Raw genomic sequence first — 23,650 nt, 5'->3', positions numbered from 1 at the left:
GTCGTCACCCAAGGACAAATGCAAGAGATCCAAAGGTACCATGCCTCACCCCAACAGGTCTCCTCTGATGAATGAATGCTGTGGGTAGCTGGGAACAAGAAGATCTCATTTGTAGTTCCAGTCTTGCTAATAACTTCATGTTTGAAATCAGCGAAAAGCCAAAAACTCCTAACAGGAATAAAATAATAAATGTCACAGGGCTATGAGGATAACAGAAAGCAAGAAGGAAAAGAACTTTGCTCGTTTTGAATACTGATGCATCTCCAAGACCGAGAAAGTGTCTGGGACAGAGGGAGAGCTGACTAAATACTTATTTTTTTAAAGATTTATTTATTTATTTATACAAGAACCAGGGTACAGCCCAGATGCGTGGGAGGGTGAGAGGATTCACCAGAGACAAAGCAGGTAACAGAACAGGCAGACTGACGAAATACACTGCTGAGGGGAGCAGCGGGCGAGACAGGAGAGGTCTGCTGCACCATGTGGGACCCTCGCTGGCCGGTGGGGATCGAACCCGCACTGCAGAGGCTGTGGACAGATTCACAGCAGCAGCGCTCAACCACCTGTGCCACCAAGGGAGGTCCTAAACTTATTAACAAAAGAATGAATGCAGTTTGGAAAGCATTAGCCATGTAAGTCAGGGTAAATTGATCATAATGGATACCGAAGTGAAATCAATGTTGTGTAGTGCTTGGAAGCAGTCATGTCTCAGAAGGCCCTGAAGGGGTTTCAGGATATAACCATCACTTCTTTCGCATACTCTTGCCTTTACATACTTCTCATCTGGACTCAAAATACTGGAGCAGGTGCTCAAAAATAGATGACTGGATCAAGAAGATGTGGTACATATACACCATGGAATATTACTCAGCATTCAAAAAAAATAAACACATGCCATTTGCAGCAACATGGAAGGAGCTGGAAGGGATAATGCTCAGTGAAATAAGCCAGAAAGAAAAAGAAAAATACCGGATGGTCTCACTCATAGCAGGAATCTAGAAAACCTAAATAAGGGGCCAGGGAAAAGAATAACTATAAGAAAGAAAAAATCAAAATCAACAAACAACTATGAACCAGAGACACACTATGGGGGCTGGGGGGCAGGGAAAGAAGGGATTGGGGTTAAAATAAGGGGGTTGCAATCGTATGGGGAATATAAAAATAAAATTAAAAAAAAATAAAGGGTTAGCAAAAATTTAAAAAAATAAAAAAGACTGGAGCAGAGTGGGACTTGGGGAGCACAGCACAGTGATTTGACATTTTTCTCTAAAAAAAAAAAGCACTATGTTAGAGAGAAATGGATATAAGATAACTTTACTATGGGAAAGAAGAGTGGTTTAAAAAAAAAAAAAAGGAAAAGAGAATCTTTTTACAAGTCACTGTTTGCCAAACTGAACCATGCCCTGGTGCCAACTAGGAGGGAACATAACTTTGCCAACAATAGCACTGACCTTCTTCTGCAGTTCTGGCACCCTGGTTTTCTGGGGGAGATTCTTGGGATGTCCTGGCAAGGTTCATTGCTGACCTAAATTCCCAGTAAGAACAAGGAACTATAGTAAATGGTTCTATGCTCTGGCCATTACATGAATATCTAATACAGAACTCCAAGGTGGCTTAATTTTAAAGTTAGAAGCTCCGTGCACAGCACAGTGCTGTATCTAGTAACTATATATGCTCTAGGAAATGGCTATATGTTAATATTCCAACAGAAACCTAATTTTTAAAATGCTAGTCCCTGATTCCATGATTGCAACTGGTTAAAGTAAAATCAGTCAACGTCCACAAACAGCCATAGATGATACTGAAATTTGAGATTCCATATTTGCCATCTGGGACTTCCCATCCTAAGGACTAATCACCTTCATTCACATGCTAAGAGAACAACCATCAACTACTTACTCAGCACTACTCATATCACCTAAGATAAGACACAGCATGAACTGTATGAGACTCACATTTGAAGGAGCTGCCATCTACTTACACCCTCCCCCAGAGAAACATGCAAATACACAAACTTTCTGCCAAAGAAAATGCCTTAAAGCAAGGCATTCAGATATGGCATAAACAAAAATTTTTGTAATGGCAGCAAATTTGCCTTTCCTACCAATACTTTTTTTTTTTACAGATAAATGATAGTTAAGCTATTTCTATATCTATTTTATTTCATACAACACAAAGAAGGCACAAAAATGTAGTCAGTAGCTCAACTGGGGCCCCTAAGGGATGGCAAGTGCCCTTCACTGATTTAACAACTATTTTGCTAGTGTGCCTCCTGCCTGCTGAGTATACCACAGTAAGAAAAGCATGTCCCATGGAGGCCATAGTCCAATGTAGGAGGTAAGTAAATAAGCAATTAATTTAATACAGAGAAAGTGACCAAAGGGGACACGTGTGCCTGGGGAACACTGGAGAGATGATCATTTAGATCATTTCTTTACTTGCTCACTTTTAAGAGACTGAGACCTAGAAAGAGGTGACTGATTGTACAATAATCTGGAGATTATTCCACCAAAGCTAGGGATGAGGAAGCTAGAGAAGTGGACCTGGCAAAATAAATGCATTTTGGAATATGTGCTTTACTTAGATGAGCCATTGTAAGCAAGTACATTTTAGAAGCAGATGAGATGCAAAGAACTTTTTACATCATAGATAAAATGGAGTGCTTTGGCATCACTAAAGAACAAATGACTTTCTATTTTACCAGAGCATATTTTCTCATTTTTCTTCAGTAACCTTTAATCAGCCTGGAAACAGTGGGCTGGAGTGTTTACTCACATCTGGAAAAGCAGATATACATATTGGCTTAAAGAATTTAAATCTCCACATCCAATAATGCCTGCATATCTGTGTCTCAAACAGCAAAGAAGTCAGATGGGATTCCACCATGTCATACCATTATCCCAAAAGAGCCACTTATTCATACACAAAATAGTCAATCCTTCTGACAAAAGGCTTATTTATATACATAAAAAGTGTGTTTCAAAGAGATCTCTTACCATCAGATATTAGGTCTTTGAATGCTCCCACCAAAATCCAAAGAAAGTTTTAAAAATGCTTTCAAGGGTTGATGGAAGTTTCAAAACAAACCTCTTGAGATGGAGAAGTGCCACATGTAAAGAAAGCATTGCCAATTCTACCTCAGGACACCCATATGACATCATGATGTCAGATCTGTGGACATCATACTACAGTTCACTTATTTTTCCCCCAGCATCATCCATTATAACCCATTGACCCATTCTCTCTCCCCACTCTCTTCACCTCAGAAACCTCACTTGGTTGATTAATTACCACTAGTTTTTTAAGTATTTTCCATAGTCAAATCATCTGCTATGTTAATGTCAAGTATTTGTCTTTGTCATTCTGACTTGCTTCATTAACATAATTCCCATGAACTCTTTCCAATTTTCTGTGAATGGTAGCATTTCATATTTCCTTATGACTGAATGGTATTCCATAGTGTGGACAGATCACATCTACTTGATTCAATCTTCTATCAATGGGGATTAGGTTGCTTCCATGTCCCATCTATTGTAAATATACTGCAGTAAACACTGCAGAGCTTTTTGAGTTGATGATTTCATGTTCTTTGGATGGATGCCCAGGAGTGGGATTTCTGAGTCACAGGGTATTTCCATTTTTAGCTTTTTCTGGAAACTCTAGATTGCTTTTCAAAATGGTTGTACCAGCTTACATCTCACCAACAGTATACAAGGCATTCCTCTTTCTCCTCTCTAGCACTTGTTTTTCTTTTTTTTTTAATATGCACCATTTCCCATGGGTGTGATATGATATCTCATTGTAGTTTTAACCTGTATCTCCCTTATAAAAGAAATTAAGAACACCTTTTCATATGTCTATGGCCTTTTGGAGATCCTTTTGGTGAATTGTTTGCTCAGGTCTACTGGCCACTTCTTTTTAAAAGTCTCACTTATTGAAGTATAATTTACTGGAAATAAAACCTAACCTTTCCATTGTACAGTTTTCATTGTATGCATTTTGTGAGTGCAAAGCCAGTTAACTAACTAGGATGCTGAAGAGTTCCACCACTTTCTGCAAGTCCCCTTGCAATTTCGATCAATCCTCCCCACTCCCCAACGGTAGTACTTGTTAACCACTGACCTGTTCTCCATTCCTTTGGTTTTGCCTTTTTCAAAATGCAATATAAATGGAATCATGGATATTTTTGAATCTGACTTCTTTCACTTAGCATAGCACATTTAAGGTTCATTCACGTTAGTACATGCATCAGAAATTCATTCCTTTTTATTGTTGGGTAGCATTCTAATGTATGAATATAACAATATTTATCCACTCACAGGTGAAGGACATCTTGATCCAATTTTTGGGCAATTATGCATAAAAACTACTATATACTTTCAAAGGCAGGCTTTTGTGTAAACATATTTTTGTTTCTAGTGGGGTGGGTTTATTGTGTCATATGGTGCATGTGAATTTAACTTTTTAAGGAGGTGCTAAATGATTTTCCAAAATGGTGATACCAGTTTGAGTTCCACCAGTATCTGTACAGTTTGGCCATTTATTTAACATAGGAAGGTAAAGAACTGCTAAGGATGGATAAGTTAATGTTATTTAAAAAAATACTGGGCCCTGATATATTGACCTATAAGGAGTAAAGGAAAGATTTGCACTAAATTTAGTTCCAGATAATATGAGCCAACACTTAGTCTCATTGATAATTTTGTAGGCAAGAATCTATTTTAGGAGTCACAAAACCCACCGCACTAAGGTTTTGCCATTATTGAATGGGAGTATTTGTTTGAATTTTACCACGTTACTCCTTTCCCCCTCATTTCTAATTCCCTAGCCCAAACCTTAGGTTTCCTGAAGACACCATTCAAAACTCACCTTCTCTTGAAGAATTCTGGTCAACAATAATCAATTCTGTCTCTGAAATTCTATAGCCCTTATAATTTCTCATAATTTCTAACTTCATAATACACCCCACTGCTTGGTTTTATTAATAATACATATGTTCATTTTCCTCCTTGAAACTCAGACGTTTCTGTCAGTGCTACCAAAAGAGTTTGCCTCATGTGTGTCACTCTTTAAACCAATGTGAGTCTATGTATACCAGACTATTTTGTGGTCTAAGTATCCATCAAATTCAAGGCCAAATGCACTAGCTGTATTTCTAGACAAAGAAATGCATGACTCCAGTGTTAATTCACATCTACCTGGATAGTCAATACATATAAATCAAGCTGCCTTTGTTTTAATTCTCTAGTGTAGATCTGACTTAACTGAATTCAATTGGAGAATGCTACATTTCATTCTAGATAATCATCTAAAGAGAACTAGAAGATGCCTCCAAACATTGCTGATTGCTCTTCCTACTAACCAGGACAAAGCACATCTGTTTTAAGAGGAGATTCACATTAAAAGAAACCAAATTCTTAGAAGGGGGTTAGGGAGACTAATTGGATGAAAAAAATTCCATGGACTAAAAATCATGCAAAAATCTTGATGTGAGGTCTTGAATGCTCAGAAAATGAAGAACATAGTCCATACATTTTATCTTACTACTCTTTTTTTCTTTACTAGGTCTAGAGAAAGACAAATATTAATTAGTTTCATTGTAATTTTGACTGAGCTTTCTTCCTTGTCTCTTGGATGCCAACTCAGTGCTACTGAGATTGTGGCAGCATTATTGGGAAATGTCATAACTGAACCCCAAATAACTTAACTAGGGTCTTTTTTTAAATCTCAGAAAATCACCTTTTATATACTTTTATTTAAAACAGTGATCTTGAGCTTAGCTGTTGTACTTGACTATGTCCCTTTAACCTAGGGAACTTGCTGCCAAAAAAATATTATTGAGGGCAACAGCTTAATAAGTTTTATAGAAGATTAAATATTTATATGAATAAAAATAGCACCTGCAGCGACACCAGGAAGGATAAAATTACAAGGGCTATGAAATCTTCATGCTTCAGGGCATAAATTGCTTACCAGCTGGATGAGGCAGTTTTTCTCACGGAACAACACTGTACAGCTAAATATGTCTTCCTGAGAAGTATCTCAATGCTGACCACTTTTAAGACCAAAGACGACAGCAAAAGGACCATTAAGTTTGGTATGCAGCCAGCTTATGATTGTACAGGATTTAGGAAGTAAGCGTGAAGCCATATCAATCTAAAAAAATACTAAAACAATGCTGTAAAAAAAGAGACCAGCAACTCCATTCAAACAAATGGGAGCAAGATGAAAGGGTTCAAAAAGGGATGCAGTTTTTAATTTGCTGACCATTATGGAATCTTCACAGTAAAAAAAATGGAAATTTCTAAATCTTAAAGCCAGTTAAGACAAAATGGAAAAACAGGTAATCAACTATTGAGATTAAATCTTTAATATTTTCCCCAAAGTAGAATGGAACATGAAGATTATCAATAAGACCTTGTTCTCATCTTGCTAAAACAAAGGTCAACATCTGACTAAACCAGAAAACAACAGAAGAAACAATGAGATAAGAAAAAAATCAGGAGAAATGAACAAAATATGTGCCCCAATATTTAGATGTCAGATTTGACTTCTGCCAGCACCAATTACTCAGCGGCATCTGCAAATGACTCCTTTTCATGATGGGTTACAAGTATAATAGTAAATATCAATGCATACATCTGTAAATAAAATATCCAACAAAGTAAAATGTAGCATTAACCCACACAATGCTAATAAGGTTAATAACATGCTAGCTTTATTGATAAATCACTTGACTTCACCAGTTGAGATAACTCAACACACACAAACATTCTACAGTCGCTAATACAACTTGATGTTCAGTGCCATCATCAGGATTATTATTTAAAAATACTCTAGGCTTCAGGAAGATGTGCTTGTGCAAAACAGTGCCTGGAAGAGCATAATGGGTGGCCCTCAGAATGACTAAATGAACAAAGAGCTCCCGTGGATTTTAATATCTCTGATCCACTTACGAATCATAAATCAAACAGGAAACCTCTTGCAGTTTGAAGATTTCCAAGATTTCTGGGGAGAATACTCCAGCAAAGCAGCATGTTACCAGTCAGGGTTAACCATATTTGCTCACATTCTTTAAAAAATAGTGCTTTGCACTCTTGGATAGGACTTGCAAAGGTGCAACAGTGGGAAAGGTGAGGAAAAGAAGTCAGAGGGAACATCAGGGCCTGTGACAGGATCTGTTAGACTTTTGTACAGAAATGGCCAGGGCAGAGGAGAAGAGAAAGGCAGGCTGACAAAGATGAGTTGTCACAAGCTCAGAAAGACAAATAAATGGTTGGCATCAACAGGAGCTGTTTCTTATTATTTTTAGAAAGCCTTTAATTTAATACATATTTTCTTTGCTGAAAAGGAAATAGTGATATTAACAAATTGGTTTTATTTCTAACCTGGCAGGCTGCCTGCAGTGAAATGTAAATACATGTACATGGGAGCCAGGATTAGCATTTACTGAAGAAAAAGAGTAGTCAATATTTTAATGAGGAAGTCTAAGAAAGCAATTGCATGAAACACACTCCGATGTCACAGGGGAGCTTTTTAACTTAAGCCAACTAGTTCCAAATTACTACTTTTCTCAGCTTTCCTTTAAGGGAAGTTTAGATTTACTTAAAAAAATATAGCTGTGGCATTTAGTCTTAAATATCATAAAATAGCTGTAATATTCATCTCTATAAATACATACATTAACCTATATACATCTCCCTCATTATATCTATAGAAAAAGAATGCCTGACGTGCCATTCTTCAGTAAAATGGCCCATTTAACAGTGTCATCTTTCTGCTTTTTTTCAAAGAAGTACTAGCTGAAGAAAATTGATGATTTACAAGAACGGGGGATAGACTTGAGGGGGAAATACATGATAGGAAATATGGATAACCAAAGTAAAACCAAACCATGATTACTTAAGGACAGTGTCATGTATATAAGACAGGTTTGGATAACAGATAAAGTCCATTAGAAAGAACAGCATCTATCATATGATTTCTAATGTGGTGCCCCTAGCGATCAAATTTTCATCTGAGGATCTGGTATATTAAGCTAGATCTAAAGCTTAAGGGTATTTTTTTGTTTATAAATTACATTATGCTTTATAAATTACACATACACTACATCTTTAATTCTGTATGGATAAAACAGCGTAAATAAAAATGATTGTCAAAAAAAATCATAGTCACTCACACCAATAGAACAGATAGACCTCCTGTTTCTCTTTGTGTTACCAACAAATAAGAGACTCCTCAGGGCCTCATGGTCTGCAGACTTAGGAGATCAGAAGACTAGCATCTGTCTTTATGCCAGGCAAGAACTGTTTAATGAAAAGCTGGAATCTTTTTTTAAAAAAAAATCTATCCACTTACCTGCTATCCAGTTATAGATACTAAATACAGAAAAGGAAAAGAAATGGGAATGGGGCAGTATGACATTTTCCAAAGAAATATCATCCTCAAAACAGAAGTGGAGACATGGGGAAATGGAGCACATGCCAGAAATTTTCTTTTTCATGTGTTCCATTTGAACAAAGGTCTAGACTCTGGGGGTCTAGATGTCTAGATGATACTCCCCCAAAACTGGAAATTGAACAAGAATGTATGCACACTAATGCATCCTCCAGATATAGACTCAGGAAGAACTCTGACCAGCATACAAGAGGACAGACAGTATATCTATTGGCAAACAGTAAACAAAGTGTATCTGATAGACAAGTACAGGATTAAACAAAAACATTCCACTAACTCAGAGGAAGATCACTGTCTCTGCAAATATTATATTTGAGGAAATCAGAAGTCTCACCCAGCTGTGAATTCCCAGAGATCAGAGGCCAAGTCATATTTACTAATATGTTTTTAGCATCAAAGAAGTGGTTGAAACAAAGTAAATATGTAGAATATGTTAAAAATAAATTAAGCCATCTAGCATTACAACAGAGAGCAAAATGGACCTTATTTTAAAAGTTACCAAAAAAACTAAGAATATGAAAAAGTAATCAAACAAAGAAAAAAAGATGATTGAGATAAGAAGAGACTCCATGTAATAAAAAATATATTGACAGAATGTAAATCCACATAAAGGCTTTAAATTCCAGAGTGTCAATGTAGGATCATGGCATAACATTTCAGAAGGACTATAAACCAATCAGAAAATTTGAAACATATATTGTAAGGTTTAATTAAGCTCCAATTTAATTGGCCAGGAGAGCATTACAGTCAGGAATAGATATAGCTTAGCAAGAATTATCTTGTTTCAGAGTCCTGAATGGGAATATAGTGAATTGTGAAGATGATCTTGAATTTGCCCATACCCTGCATTTGTGCCATTGCAATATGACATGATAATTCCTCTGAATAATAGTGAGAATCTGTCTCTCTTGAACCTGCTTCTCTGGCTAATGGAAACATAGCAAAGTGATGCAATCAGAGCCTTGAAAAGTGCTTATGTATTGGGATTTGCCCTTGCTTAATGCTTTCAGGACTCTGACACATGTGCTCCAACACCTGACATAAGCAAGGCCATCAGGATCAACCCCCCCATGATCCATGAGCTGACTACAGTCACATGAACATGGACATGTGAAACTTACACAAAATTGCCCAGCTGAGTTCAGCCCAAACTATTATCCTACAGAATCATGAGTTAAAAAATTATTTTAAGTCAGTAAATTTGGAGGAGGTGGTTATTACTGTGCAGCAAAAGCTAACAGACACAGAGGAACTAGCTGTCAGTGATACTCTAAGGGGGAGCTCTGGATCTGAGTTCAATCTTGAGGCCACCATCTCCTCCTTACACTTGTTCTTGTGTAATCATGTAATCATCACTTTGAAAGAACTTGAACTCGTGATATATTAAGAGGAAATGTTTCAGACTTATGAGACTTTGCCAGCAGCCCTCAAGCGAAAGATAGCTCCATTAAAGCCACAGCCTCAAGAGAAAGCAGGGGAGGGGGACAAGGGAAGCAAAGTTAGTGCCCGAGTAAACCTTGAACAGATTACCCTTGAAATATATATAACCTTCTTCTTTACGATTTCCTGGAAAGCCCACATTCCAAAACTTCCCTAAATAGTAGAGGAAAAATAAGATGAAAATTAGTAGAAAGAAGTACACATGAAGGCCAGGGATGGAGTTTATCATTCATCTAGCCAATAAAAAATAAATTTATTGAGTGCCAACAATGTATCAGGCTCTGATCTCATATACCCAAGTATACAGCAGTGATAAGGTATGACTCCTGCCTTCAGAGAACTTAGTGTTTCAATATCCAGATTACTGTGGTTCCTGTGAAGTTCAGGATATATGGAACAAAAAGAATAATTTAAATTATAATACATTAAAGCACTTGTCAACTGAAAAAAAAAAAATCTAGCGAATACAGATGAAAAGAATGATAATAATCAACGCAAGCCCATACCCCAATGAATTTTGACAAAATTTTTGAGTTTCAAAAATAGTCTAGGCCTGTGTAAACACCAACCATCACCAGAATACACACACCAATGAAGCACAATTTTTTAAAAATGGCCTTACCACAGACTTCTCCTTTCTTACAGAAATCTATATAACAAACTACAAATTTTTTTGAGAAGAAACAGAGCAACTTGAGAATTTTTACACCTAAACTAGGAATAGAAAAAATATCCTCACAAGTGTATGAACCTGGAACACATAACAACCATACATCCTTCTTGAAAAATAATCTAAGACCATATTCAGACTCACAGAGAAATTAAGAGTGCAAAAATAAGAAACTCGAGGCATAATGATCAAGTTGGGAATAGTAAAACCAGTTAAGCACAGAAATAACAAAATAATTATGCACATCTTGGAAAATAAAACAAATGCTATAAGAATAATGAATTTTTAAAGTAATACATTCTAAAACCTGAGATTATACTAACAAAAACCAAGATATAGGGCTGGAGGAGACCAATGGGAGGCATGCTAAATAACTACAAGATATAAAAATGTTATTTGCCCTTAAATTTGACAATGTTACATACATTAAAGAATACTTTTGAAAAAGGCAAGTGAAAATAGAATTTAACATACACTCTAGGGAACATTTAGAAAGAATGGTATAGTCTATATTCCTCATTATGAGGAAAAAATAGATGCAAAGAATCAAAAAGAACTAATAAAAAATGTAAGGCTAGTGTTTTGTTTATGACAATATTTACATATGGCTTAACCTATTCTGTGAGAGGTCAAAAAGTAGAAAACTAAATCACAAAAAAAAAAAATGCAAAATTCTTACCACAGGAAGAACATAAGACAAGTGAGTACAAAAATGATGAGTAAGAAGATGAACAAAGTATATGAAAAAATATATTTAAAAATGCAAATGAAAGAAAAATGGAAAATTTAATATTAATATAAGACAAAGAAAAATTCAAAGCAAAATATAGAAAACTTTTGAAGAAATTTTATATTAATGTTTATAAAATTCAACATAAATATAAAGTGCTCATATGTCAAATAATATTGCACTGAGCTAGAGAATGTATATAATTTTATAAATAAGAGTTAAAATAATAACAACAAATTAATAAAGGACTACAACATCCCTCAGAGTTAATTAAAAATCAAAGGGAAAAAAAGCCAGCTATGAATAGAATAATTTGAAAATATAATTATTAAGATTAGATTTTCTACTCTAGTGTAAATAACCATCATCTCCACGTGCCTATGGACTCCTTCCCAAAGTCATCCTATATACTATCCCATAAGGATAATGTCAAGAAAATTCAAGTAAAAGTCATAGCAAGTATATTTCTGAGACACATAAGTAAAACTAGAAATGAACAATAGATGAAATTATAAAATTCAATCATTTAAAAATTATTCTTCTAAATAAAATTTGGATCATAGAGGATATCAAATTACTATTTCAGGTTACTTTAAAAATGAATAAAATAAGAATACAACATATCAAACGCTACATGATGCAGGTAAAATGGAAATCCTAGCAAAAATTCATAGTTTTAAGCATTTTTATTAGTAAAGAAACAAAAAATAAAAATGAACTAAGCATGTAACTTAAACTGGTAAGGAAGCAGAAAACCTATGGACATAGTAAATAAATTCAATAGTTGGTTCTTCAAAACTACCTCTGGCAAAGTTAACAAGAAAAAGAATGAGAAAGTTATTAAATTCTGATAGATTTATAGGATTATTATTTTTTAATTACATCAGCATATTTTGTATGCATCTATATTAACAAATTTAACCTCTAGATAAATTAATATTTCAATAGGAAAATATAAATCACCAAACTTGATTCTATAAGAGACAGAAAACAAACAAAACATTGAAGAGTAATTAAATGTTTCAAAGAACTGATGCCCCCAAATGCCAGATGCAGACATTTATTCTATCACATTGCAAGATTTCATTTTATGCTATAGACATATATGCCACATGTGTCTGAACTCCTCCAAGGTATGGTGTGGTGGGGAGGAGGGACAAGAAGAATGAGGAAAATCTTTCAAATGAATATTATAAGGCTACAACTACCCTTGTTCAAAAAAATTTCAAAAATGACACAAAAAGAGAACTTTACAAATACAATATACACATTATATGCAGAAACTCTAATGCAATATTTTCACTACTTAGCAAGAAATTTCTGGAATGCAAGCATGAATCCTTGTTAGAAAATCTACCAATAATTGGAGAGACACTATGTTCTCCAATGGAAGGACTCAATATTTCAGAGATGGCAATTCTCCAAGAATTTATAAATATAATGCAATCATCATAAAAATCCAACATGGAAAAACAAAAACAATAAGTCAGAAAATACTGAGAAAGAAGAACAGAGGCAAGTTTGGTATTACTAGATATATATCCAAATCACTAAAATCACATACATTAAGTTATCGATATGGGAATTATTTATATTAGCAAAATTAGATACAATCCAAATATCCACCACTCCATACATGATTTCCATATTTACTATTTGGGTTCTTCATTATTTCCCCAATTTTTCAAAACAAATATATAATTTTTTTTCGTAAAAATGCCATTTTTTAAAGATTGAGTTCTCCAAAATCCAGTGACCTATTAAAGTACAATTATACATATCTGAAATTCACTTGAAATATATATAAAGCATCTGGGTAAGACACACCAAAAAAATTACTATACGTCTGAAGGATATATTAAAATAAATAGCCCAGCACTGCAGTGATTGCATAGAACTGTATATATTCTCTCTGTGCGCTGGACAGGAATTTTTCATTTCATACATCATTTACAACTTGCTGCAGTGATTCTGTAAAATCAGTCCACACCATTAGCACACACAAAGAGAAACACCCAATGTTCCCATTGTTGGAAAATTTAAGTGTTTGGGGCTCCGATGTGCACGAATGTCAGAGCTCCATATAAGCCAATATTGTTCTCATAACCAAGATGAGGGCAGCCGGTATGTAACCAGCTACCACAGATAGGGATCAAATACCCAGGGTCAAGTATGGTGACTTTTAAAAATCTGTAGTTGTAGATAGATACACTTAGTTTTAAGAACTACTCAAAATAAATGAAAAAAAAAAAGTGAAAATCATAAGTAAATTCCTCCAGAGGGGCTTTTTTAAAAAGAGAGAAAGAGAGAGCGAGAGAGAACGAGAGTGAGAATCAACTCTGATTTCAAAGTATTTAATACTAAGCCTCTATAGTCTACTCAACACTTCATCAAATGAATGCCCGATGCATTTACCTAAATCCCTACTCATTCTTAACAGTGTGACTATTTTCAAATAATAGCATGGAGGAGTATATTTCCAAAGCCATATAAAACCTTTCATTGTACACTTCAGGCCAGAAAGAAAAATGTTTTGGTGAACACTGAAAATCTTTCAGGGTCGGAAGATTTCTAGGATACCAAAGAGGCTCAGGAATGACAAATGTCAACCTGGTTATGCTTCCAACATGGTTTGACACTCAAACACTCCTCTTTCCTTCTTTTCCCTTATGTAGAAAAACTCACACCACAATTTTCTGGTAGTGTGTTTGCTACACCTTCAAGTATAGGTACAGCCGTGGAAGTACACTCTAATAAAGATCCAATGAATTCCGAACAACATCCTATTTCACTACTCCATGGATTTTCCCATCATGTTTCACTCCTTTCTAGAACAATCTAGATCCAGAGTTATACTCAGTCTCTACAAGGATTATAGCTGTGAGCCATCCACATAACACAACAAAACCAGCCAAAACAAACCATGGAAATTATCAAAGCTCATGATTTATAATGAATAATACCTCCCTTGGAAATTGCTAACTGTGATGCTTATAGATCAACAGAATCTCTAGCAAATATTCTTTTGAGGACTAAAAGTCAAACAGTTAGTGAATACACCTTAGTATGCACAGGGCATCAAAGTTCTAGAACCAAAAGTCAAATTCATATTAGAATCTCAAAAAAAAAAAAAACCAAAACCACATAGGAGGTTGGGAAGTAAAACCATGAATGTTTAAATTGTTCACTTATATGTCACATATATTCCAAATTATTATGTCTATGTAATCAGGAGGACATCCTTTCTACTGGAAATGACCTTCAACCTCTTTAGTAAAACAAAGCACTAAAGAAAATTCCACAGGTAAGTGTAGGGCATCCCAGTTGGGATGTGTCTACATACCAAGGTAGGAATTCTTCTTTTATTTCTTCTTCTTTTGGCCACAGGATAATTCAAGAAATCCAAAGACCTGTAAACATAAAAAAACAACAAGGTTTTGTTTCAGGACGAGATCTCAAAAATAGCAATCAAAATGATCGAGGACAACTGATTATGTGTGCTCAGCTATAAATGAGGCATTCTGAGTGGGAAGTTGATAAAAATCTGTAAGCCAAGGAGGTCATGGTTGGAATGAACATACTTCACCACATCTCAAACTGAAAGTACTGTTTCTAAAAGAAGAGAAAATGTCTGTAAAGCACTGCTCATTCCCTAGGCCTCCCGCCAGAGGTAGGGGGTGGTAACATAAATTCATCTCTCGTTAAATAATAAATTACTAATGATGTATACATTTTAATTTGTTAGCAATTTAAAAACTATTTAGGAAATGACTAAAGAAATGTGTGCTTTTCTCATTCGTCTCCATACAGGAAAAAGTACAAAATATGTGACAGCAAACTTCTCCAAGAATAATTAGAGAAGCATTCTAAATTGAGGACGAAACTCGGTGGTAGAAGTACATTGCGCAAATATAAATTATGTAAATGTAAATTTGTCTAACCAAAACATGAATCTTTAATAGAAAAAAATCCCTTCTAGAACTATATCCTTTTTTGCAAAAAAGTCAGGATTTGTGTACCTTTGCCTCCTGTATGTTTCTGGGTGGGGATAAGTGCCTTAGCTATTATATGGAACCCAGCCTGGTCCCTCTATTGTCACTTCAATATGGCCAGGGGATGACACAGAGCACAGGGAAGAGATATCATGTGAATACCAGAAATCCTACAAGAAGAGCAGAAACAGAAAGTTTCCTTAAAGGTTTTAATTATTCTACACAATGTTAGGCCAGCATTAGACTACTGGAGAAAGTAATGTAGTATTTATTTTTTTATTTTTAAGTAGAAAAATGAAAGTTGAGGTGGTCAAAATGGTAGAATATGGTGCTACAACTTCCATCGTGCCATTATCCCCAGACAAAAATGGGCATATAAATGAGAACATGGAAGAAAATGGCATCTTAATTAAGACAACTGTTGCTTTAGAAAAAGAATAGTTACTGATCCAATTACTAGTTACTCTACACACTAGATTTAAGAGTCATTGTTCAAAAGCAAAGCAGAAGTGTCTTACCAAATAAATGAGGCAAGACTAGACAAAATGTTCAAAGTAAAACGTGCATCTCAAAAGGACTGGTTCATTAAAAGGAAAATGGGGGGGTCGAGATCAGAAATGGTGGGGCTCATGAAAATGGGGGAGAGAAAGCGAAGATATAAAGAGTGTAATTTAATTCAAAATAATCAGCAATCTGGGCAAGCCAAGCCTAGTGTGTCTAAGCTACTTTAAAGATGAAAATACAATAGAATATTACTCACTTTAAAAAAGAAGAATATCCTGCCATTTGCAACAGCATGGATGAATCTAGAGGACATTTTGCTAAGCGAAATGACCCAGTCACAGAAGTGAAACCCTGCATGAGCACACCCAGGTGAGGTATCTAATGTAGTCAAATTCTTGCAAAATGAGGAAACCGGGAGGAAAGAATGGCTGGGTGAGCAGTAGTGAAAGGGAGAGCAAATGGAGCCCAGAGGAGAATTATTGGGGCTCTAGGGTGGGCATGGTATGAAAACATACATTTGTAGAAGGTTGAACTTTTAAACCTCTGAAACAAATACAATGCAATAAATCAACTTTTCCTCAATAAACATCACTGGAAAAAAACGAAAACAGTCAAACACATAGAAGCAGAGAATGGTGATGCCAGGGGTTGAGGAGAAGAAAATGGCGAATTGTTTTTCAAAAATGTTTTTTAATGTATAAAGTTTCTCTTATGCAAGGTGAATAAATTCTAGACATCTTTTATAGGACATAGTACTTAGAGTTCATGAAGTATATACACATGTTGATTCTCAATTATGCACACCTGAAACTTACATAATGTTATAAGGTAATGTTATTTCAATAAAAAATCAAATTTAAAAAGGCACAAAAGGAGATGATAGAAATAAATTTTAAATATCAGTAATGTCAATCAGTGTAAAAATTAATCAAACTCACCAGTTAAAAGACAGACTCAGATACGATACTTTCATTTGAGGAAATACAGAGGATTGCAGAATAAGATAAATGAGATCACAAAGCAAAATGCTGACTTGACAAATGCAAAACATGGGGCATTCTATAGGAAACTAACTTGTTTTTGAAATAAGTCAAAAGCATGAAAAAGGAATGGAGGAGGGAGGAAGAGACAGAGGGAAAGAAGGAGGTAGGGAACAGACACCAGAACCACATAAATACATTGAGCTTGTTTAGATGCTGATTTGAATTACTGAATTACCAAGAAATCAGGGGGAATTAAATTATATATTAGGTTTTTTTAGGGCCTTCCCAGTAGTGCAGCGGTTAAGCCTGGGCTGCGAAGCTGCCCGCAGCCTCTGCAGCACCAGTTTGATCCCTGGCTGCTGGGCAAGAGTCCCACATGGCACGCAGACCTCTCCTGCCGCCCGCTGCTCCCCTCAGCAGTGTGTTTCGTCAATCTGCCTGTTCTGTTCCCTGCTCTGGCTCTGGTGAATTCTCTCACCCTCCCATGCTTCTGACTGTACCCAGTGTTTCTATAAATAAATAAATAAATCTTAAAAAATTATACATTAGATATTTTTTAAATATAGTATTGGTATTGTGCACTTTAAAAAATGTCAAGCAAATAGATCTCATATTAACTCTTTCAAAAAAATCATCAGTTTAAGTGATGGTATCACACCCAGAAGTATATGTAGGTCCAAGTTCATCATGATGTATATATCAAATACACGTGATTATTTTGAATATCAATAATACATTGGTAAAGTTAATTTAGAAAAAAGAAACACCATGTTAAGTACTAAACCTAGAAAGTTTTATCTAATGCAGGCACTCTCAGAAAGGTATGTGATCTTATTCTCCAAACTTATATTCAGTGCTTCCCTCTACATATAAACTGATTCAAAATTAAGGTTTTTATTCATAAAGCACAGAGGAATGCTGCTTTAAAGAAAGACTGTTCAAAATGCAGACATCTTCTAGGAGAAAATGTACATTTATTTCATTTGGAATGGTCAAATGTCATCATCTACACAGTTCATAATTTCTACATTCTAAGCTGATTTAAAAAGAAAGGTAAATAAAAATTGCATGTTTTTGGAAACAGACTATATTCTAGAGGGTATATTTTATCAGAGGGTATTTTTAGCAGAGGATATATATATTTACATCAGAATATTTCTAATTCTACAGGTATCTTTTATTATAATTTTGTTTAGTAAACAAATAGTATTTATTAAAATAATGTTCTATTTTAAAACCATTAGTGATGTCACTCATGAGTGAATGCACAATTACTATAAAATGTGTGAATTGCTGAGAATAGCTCTAAGTCCATAGAGCATGACCTTTTGAAAATATGTGGATACAATCAGACTTAATAAAGTAAACTTGCCATTTTATTTTCTTAAGTAACTTACATTGTTTCTACACTGTCCCAAATTCCCTGGTTCATTTTACAATCCTCAACTAAAGCTTGAATCTTAAAATGACAATTGAGCTAACTAGGCAATATGTTTCAGGGATTTTAAGTGACCCAACATCTCCCTTTGCTGAGGGAGGGAGGGAGGGGTGGGAGAGAGAGGGGTTGGTGATTAAGCCCTAGAGAGTCTAGAGTGGGGGGTCAGCAACCTTTTCCCAGAAAAGACCAGATAACAAATATTTTATTCCTTGTGGGTTGTACGGTGTGAGCCACAACTACTCAACTCTGTCCTATGAGGAAAATAGCAGCTCTGTTCCAATAGAACTTTGTTTACAAAAACAGGTTGGCCATGTTTGGCCCACAAGCTGTAGTTTGCTGGCCCCTGTTACAGAGTGAGCGTCAAGCATAGGAAACTTGGACTCTCAACCACACTGTGCTGCAAGCATTCAGGTGGAGCACTCCCTTTGCATAGGAGTGTGGGATCCCCTTGCTATAGGGGCTACTGTCTTGGTGCCCAGAGGTCCTCCTTGTCAGTTCAGTGTAGGTCATGAAGGGGGTTTCTCATGAAGGGAAAAGTCTTGGTATGAGGAACATCCTGGGAAACCAATATCTACAGAAAATAGCAGGCAGATATTAGAAAAGAGATGATATGCTTAGACTGGCAGGAATAATGGAGCCCCCAGGCAATAGCCCCTGGTCACTCCACCCTACCTTACATTCTGGATTATGCATTCCCCATGCAAACACACTCCCTATGTACTCGACCCATCTTTGTACTTGATGCTAATAAATACAAGACTTCCTTTGGATCAGGCTGTATATTAATTCCGGTGTAGCCCTTCTAGGCTTCTCATTGCTTCACTTGGACTTTGAGTACTCAGTCCCGCATCCCTTGCCACTTCCAACGCTGCCATCCCAAGAAGTGACATAGAAGGAGCTACAGATCATATCTGATGGACTGACCAAGTGGGCATGCCTGGCCTGGCAGGTACCCACTACGGGAACTTTTAAATTTGTAGCACAGCATGTATTTCTGGATTCAAAACCCTTTCTCTAGGTGAATCCCCGAGGTTACAGCCTTAGCGCAAAGGAAAGGAATATGACACTTTGTTTGGGGTGCCTTGGCCTTGCTTCACCTTCTGTTCACCACCCTTGCTAGAACAGTGCCCCTCTGAGAAGGAGGAGCTTACCTGCTACCAATTGGATTTAGAGGGAAAAAATGGAAAGTTAGAAGAGACACACTCTTTCTTTTTTTTTTTTTAAGTTGTAGCTTTTCTTTTCATGGGGAGCCACACTTCTGAGTGCCTTGTTACTGGATAAATTTATACTGTGTTGGTGAAGGCAAAAAAAAAAGTAGAGTGTGCTTTCTGATATATAAAACAGAAAGGAAAAACCATTTTTCACATCCTCTAAATATTAGTAACTATTAATATTCAAGGCCACTCTTTTGTAAGCCCCCCCAAATTTCTACAACGAAGTTTTGTTTTAAAGACAACAATTTTTTTTCCAATTTAATATCACAGTTCCACAAAAGAACATGTACATTTGAGAGAGCAAGTGGCATTTAGCAACAATTAGTGAGCTTAGTACAAATCAACATATTTTAAGTGATTTGCCAAATACTTGCCAAAATTTTGCCAAATAATTAATGCTATTTGTTATAAGATATAATAAATTAAATGTAGAGGCACAAACTTACATGAGGTTATCTTGATAGTGTAGCATTTATTCCAATTTAAAATAAGAATAATACTTAAAAATTTTGAGGTGCACAGAAACAAGTGTTAGAGAGCATTTGGAGAAAACAGAACCCTTGTCCGTTGTTGCTGGGACTGTAGACTGGCCCTGCCTCTATGGAAAACTCTACAGTGCCCCTCAAAACATTAATAGATCTACCGTATGATCCAGCAGTTCCACTTTTGGCTATCTACTGGAAAAATACAAAATCACTAAGTTGAAGGTATCTCTGTACTCCTGTGTTCATTACAGCCTTATTTATAATAGCCAAGATGTGGAAACAACCTAAGTACCCAAGAACAAACGAGTGGATTAGGAAGATGTAGTATTTATACACAATGGCAGATACTCAACCATTTTTTAAATAGATCAAGTGCTGCCATTTGAAAAATGTAAGGAAGTGGAGAGAATAATGCTAAGTGAAATAAGTCAGAAAGAGGAAGTCAAATAACAGATGATTTCACTCATATGTGGAATATAAAGCAAAGGAAAAGACAAAAACAGCCGAATAAAAATCCTTGAAATATGAGTGCTGAATGGAGGCTGCCAGAGGGGGCAGGTGGAGATCAAAGGATCCAGGGGGCTCAGGGGACAGTGGAGGAGGATTACAGAAGATTTGGTGGTAGGTGAGGTGTGACAATATACATTGTAGAGCTGTGATCTTATACCTCTGAATCATATATGGTGTTCTAGGCCAACATAATCTCAATAAAAATAATTATTGATAAAAGAGAAAACTAAGTTTCTACATCACTGTCATTCATACTGACCTGATTTCATACTATACGCCATGTGGAAACATGATGATTTTAGGGAAAAAAAGATGATTTTAGAAAGTCCTCCATTTCCTAAATTCACTAAAGACATTAGAAGGGGAGAGCCACATGGTACCACAGGTTGATCTCCTGAGGTTACTAATTTTACAGCATGTCTAAGCTATCAGGCTAAGGTTAGGAGGGGTAAGGGGTAATAGCTGGTGCATTTTTTGATCTAATAGTGAGGGAGCAAGCTAGGCACCATGTAGTTGATTTGATGGCAGAAATTAGTTCTGTGCTCCCATCTCCTTCCCACCACTCCCCCACTTTTTGGGCATCTAGCCAGCTGCCTCACTTAGATGAGGAGCTAAGGGGACAGGGAGTCAGAGAGATGGGCCCAGCCCAGCATGGCAGCTCCCTGAGAAGGACGTGTTGGGAGTGTATAAGTCAGATGGAATACATGAAATTTCTGAGAGTTTCCTGGGGTTTTTAATTTTCCTAAGAAACCATGGAAAACATGACTATAAAGTTCAATCAACGAAGCCTAAGCAGCTCTGGAGACACACAGTATTTAAGAAGCATAAACAAGGTTTTTGTATCCACCCCAAGAGTCTCAACCTAGAGCCACAGACTGATCTGTTTGCATCTTAGCATCACATTTAAGGCATGTGCATTAAGGCTCTGTAATCACCAACTAACACTCCATGCTTCCCTAACTTGCTGAAGCAGCTGTGTAAGAAGCACATTTCAAGTCAGTACTGTATATAATTTGTTCCTTTTTTAATATTTTATTTTATATAATTCTTACATCATTTTTCATTTTTGCACAATGTATGCATTTTCATTTTGGTTACATTCCCCATACAATTGCCCCCCCTTATTTTGACCCTAATCCTTCCTCTCCCTGCCACGCCCCCCTCCCTTGTAGTGTGTCTCTGGTTTATAGTTGCTTGTTGATTTTGATTTTTACTTTGTATTAATTTGTCTTTTTCCTGGTCCCTTATTTAGGTTTTCTAAATTCCTGCTATAAGTGAGACCATCCAGTATTTTTCTTTTTCTTCTGACTTATTTTGCTAAGCATGATCCCTTCTAGCTCCATCCATGTTGCTGCAAACTGCATGTGTTTACCTTTTTTGATTGCTGAGTAATATTCCATTGTGTATATATACCACTCTTATTGATCCAGTCATCTATTTTTGGGCATGTGGGTTGTTTCCATGGCTTAGCTATTGTAAGTAGTGCTGCTATAAACATAGGGGTGCAGTTGCCCTTGGGAATTAATGTGGAAATGCAAATGGCCAACAGGCATATGAAAAAATATTCAACATCACTTGTAATCAGGGAAATGATGTAAATCAAAACAACAATTAGATACCATCTTACACCAGTGGGAATGCATATATTAAAAATACTAGCAACAACAAATGTTGGTGAGATTGTGGAGAAAAAGGAACTCTCCTACACTGCTGGTGGGAGTGCAAACTGGTCCAACTACTGTGGAGAGCTGTGTGGAGTTTCTTGACCTACTAAACATAGAGCTTCCATATGATCCCGCAATTCCACTCCTAGGTATTTACCCAAATGACACAGAAACATATAATTTGTTCCTTTTAAAAAGTATTGTTTATATTAATTATCTTACATTGTTGTTAATTTTGGGGCAGTGTTTGATTTCTCCCCTCAAGTGTAAATCCTGTAGTTCCCCCACCACCATGGTACCCATGAACCATCACCCTAGTCCCTTGTGCTCTTCCCTCTCCTGTTTTGACCCTTCTCTCCCTTCCCCCACCTGCTATATGTCTCAACTTGCAAGTTTTGTCTTTTTCCTGATTCTTTGTTTAGTTTCTCTATATTCTGCACATAAATGAAATCATCTGATATTTATCTTTTTTCCTTCTGACTTAGCTTACTTAGAATAATCCCTTCCAGCTCCATCCATGATACCACAAATGGCATGAGTTTATCTTTTTTGATTGCTAAGTAACATTCCATTGTGTATATATGCCACATATTCTTGATCATTCATCTGCTTTGGGACATCATTTAGGTTGTTTTCATTTCTTAGTTATTGTAAATAGTGTTGCAATGAACATAAGAGTGTAAGTTTCCTTTTGGATTAGTGTTTTTGTGTCCTTTGGTAGATTCCTAGGAGTGGCATCACTGGATCATATGGTACATCCATTTTTAGAGTTTTGAGAAAACTCCACACATCTTTCCATAGTGGCTGGACCGGTTTATATTCCCACTAGCATTGTAAGAGGGTTGCTTTTTCACCACATCCTTGCCAGCATTTGTTGTTTCTGTTGTTTTTTTTTGTTTGTTTGTTTTTAATATAGGCCATTCTCACAAGTGTGAGGTAGAATCTCATTGTGGATTTGATTTGCATTTCCCTGATAATAAGTGATGTGGAACATTTTTTCATATTATTTAGATATGCAAAGTCTTCCAGAGATTTGTAAGGACTTGCTTCATACCTTATTAATATGAACCTGCAAACATCTTCCATACTGAGACTTGCAAAGATAGCCACTGTGATTTTGATCATTCCTTTATGAAACACATCACTTGTGATGGGACTCTGCAGCTCCCCCATCAAGAAGTGGTGCATATTTCTCCACCCTTGAATCTGTGCTTGGCCTTGTGATATTGGCCTTGTGAATTTCTTGATCAATGGGGTACATAGAAATTTGTACATTGGTAATTGTACATTGGTAATTTTCCTCTGGAGGCAGGTAGTCCAGTTGAAGCAGCACAAGCACCAGAGATGCAAGTGAGCAAATGCAAGTTCCTGGATGATGCAGTTGCAGGGGAGAACAGCAGCCCAGGGGATCCAGCCCAAACTGTTTAACTATTGGTGAGCAAATTGAAGGTTGTGGCTGGGGATGGTTTATTACTCATTAATAGATGAGACACATAGATTCATTTCTCCCTCCTGTATAAGACTGGATATGATAAAATAAAAAGCAGAGAAGGAAATATTGCT

The 23,650-nt window shown here is 36.2% G+C and overlaps 1 protein-coding gene across 1 annotated transcript in view; it reads right to left on the bottom strand.

The window, feature by feature from the left end:
• ZFHX3 (zinc finger homeobox 3) overlaps positions 1–23,650 on the bottom strand; it is a 1,259,585-nt gene that overhangs the window by 748,325 nt on the left and 487,610 nt on the right. Inside the window, 1 exon segment of the mRNA XM_054696960.1 lies at positions 14,641–14,707. The gene's annotated coding sequence lies outside the window, so the exon portion shown is untranslated.

The sequence above is a fragment of the Talpa occidentalis genome, unplaced genomic scaffold, assembly GCF_014898055.3.
Source record: "Talpa occidentalis isolate TD23 unplaced genomic scaffold, MPIMG_talOcc4v2.1 talOcc4.17, whole genome shotgun sequence".
NCBI lineage: Eukaryota > Metazoa > Chordata > Mammalia > Eulipotyphla > Talpidae > Talpa > Talpa occidentalis.
This window is presented reverse-complemented; position numbering and strand designations above follow the sequence as displayed.